Source organism: Haemaphysalis longicornis, unplaced genomic scaffold (genome assembly GCF_048455015.1).
Source record: "Haemaphysalis longicornis isolate Haplotype H1 unplaced genomic scaffold, Haemaphysalis longicornis Haplotype H1 scaffold_717, whole genome shotgun sequence".
Classification (NCBI taxonomy): domain Eukaryota; kingdom Metazoa; phylum Arthropoda; class Arachnida; order Ixodida; family Ixodidae; genus Haemaphysalis; species Haemaphysalis longicornis.
The window spans coordinates 72,703-75,278 of NW_027526428.1; positions in this window are offsets into that span (position 1 = coordinate 72,703).

A 2,576-nucleotide genomic window follows, 5' to 3' on the forward strand; every position below is an offset into this window, starting at 1 on the left:
TAGCCAACTTGGAACGACTTCCTTCGGCTACAGTAGCTACAGTAACGAGAACTTCGGCCAACGCCGCTCCAACTAGAAAAGCAAAAACAAAAAATAGCCCTTGTTTTCCGGTTTTGTTTATTATAATTATTATTATTCTTTATTTAGAACGGGTGACTCAAGGTCTAGTCAGGGATGGGGAAGGCGCTGAAGGAGGTGAGGGCATCTGCATCCTCTTGTGTCATAGAGTTTCTTACTGTCTTGTGTATCCCCGCGATCATCTATGCCCGTGATAGCTGAAATGGCTGAAGTAACTCTATGCTTGCAAAAGTCCACAAGGACATGGTAGTCTCTTTTGGGTGCGCCCGACCATCGGCGATGGGAGAAGCTCTTCGCACTTGGGGTCTATTCGATACAGCCTGCACCTCTTGAACCAGTTCACAGCGGTGCAAAGTGGGTTCCGCCATCGGCGGAACCAGCCCTGCACTTTTTTCGTCTGCTTCTGCACCTCCTCGGCAGGGAGTGCAGGCGAAGCCATGAACTCGTCCTGCACCCCTCGGCACCACCGGTGAATCGAACGGCGCGGTTCAGGTGCCGCGAGCTGCACCACTGAAACGAACGGCGAAGTGCCGCACCGCCTGAACTGGTTCACGTGGTGCAGGTGAAACGAATAGATGATCTCAGATCTCAGCCCCACTGCTCTGCTTTCTGCGCATTCGCCGCGTTGCTATAGCAACAAAGGCACGTCGTCTGCTACCAGGTCGGTGGGCGCCAAATTCAAATTGTAGGGCGCGGTGGAGTCGTCGGTTAGTACGCCACGGCCACCGAAACGAGTTGAAACACTCCCAGCCGGTGCCTCTTTCTTAACAGCTCTAGATAAATAAAGTTTTTACCACCACCACACGTCGAAACGCGTTGTTGGCAACAACAAGCGTTGTCGCCGAATATCCGATCACGACAAAAAAAAAAAAAGGCTGTCATCCCGTCTTGCAAACGTGGACGTCCAGCGAAGCTGTATCAAACACCACAAATGCTGATGGGAGGTATGTTTTACTGTGACTTTAGAGTAATTGTAGTGATAATGGATTTGGGGCCAGTGTCATGCAGAAGCGACATAGGTACTTGTCCTTCGGCTGGAGCAATGGCAAGGTAATTAGTCTGAAGTTCCAAGCCTGCAAGCTTCACATCCTTCACAATAATCTGACTGAATGCATTCATTGCGAAGACACAATGCTTGGGGCCATCCAATTCATTCACGTCGGCCAAATGCTCGATTTCTTCGTCGTCTACGTCCACATCTTCGGGGATACTTGCGAATATATCAGGCTGCCTCTAATCTCACGGTAGCCGTAAGAATTACCATTGGGAAATTTTCACGACAGTTTCTATAAAAGCTGGCTGCCTGAAAAATCGCTGAATATTATTACCTCCCAACGTAACGTAACATAACCTTACCTCACCGAACCTAGCGTAACCTAGCCTATTCTAACCGAACTATTCTACGTGCCCTACCGAACGTATCATGACCTACCAAAATCCAGCCCAACTGCAACGAACCTAAGCTAACCCAGCTCAATGACACAGAACACAACCTATATCAAACGTAATGCAACTCATTCTAGAAGTCATGTGCGTCGATCACTTGACTAGAAAGAAAAAAAAAGCACTAACAAAATCACGATGAGCGAAAACTCCGAAAGCTAAAAAAAGAAAAACACCTCCTCCGTGCCGTATTCGAACCTGAGCCTTGTTCTTTGAAAGCAGGTGCTATACCACAGCGCCACAGGACCAGCTGTAGGACCTACTTTTCGGGTAATATTTGCCCAGAGAATCTCCGGGTGGCGTGTTAATCCAATCAGAGGCGACTTCCGTGAGAAATTTCAGAGGGTAATTCTCACGGTTGCCGTGACAATAGACACTACCAATATACTAGGGACCAACGTGATTTTATTGTGCTTGCACAGCGGACTCTGTAAAAGTACGTCCAACCACGCTTTCACATTTGCTCTTGTGGGTTTCGCCATACGACTACGCTTAATTGATACGTACGTTAAAGGCGGTGTCACGTTATAGACTCTCGGTATAGACTGTGTACCGTGGTTTTGATGTTTATCGGTACGTTAACGACGTGTCCTTTAATACGGATCTGTCCATCACCGTGCCTCAAGAACCTAATGCTCACGAAAGAGAGCCGCGGTGCATGGAGCCGCTCTGCAACTGCAGTAAGCTTTGGAAAGTGAGATGGTATTTCAGGAAATGTACAGCCATGCGTCTTAGACAAGAGTGTCGTTTTACCTTGCAGAAGAGAGTCTTTACACGCACTTGACACACTGAAGTTTGTAGCGTCCTCGTCGGGGTAAGCATCGCTGAGCACGAAGAGAGCCAGTTCTTTTTTCGACGTATCCGTCACACTCGCAATTTTCGGCGAGTCATTGCCATACCACAGGCGATCGCACACACTGCGCGGCACGCCAAATTCCTGGTCCAGGACCTGCAGCTTAAATTTAGAATCAGCGCCCTTGAAATGGGCCAGCTGATCAGCGTGGTACTTGCGTCTTTTCGCAGCGTTCTCTGCTTCCCGACGCTCCTCGTCGTCT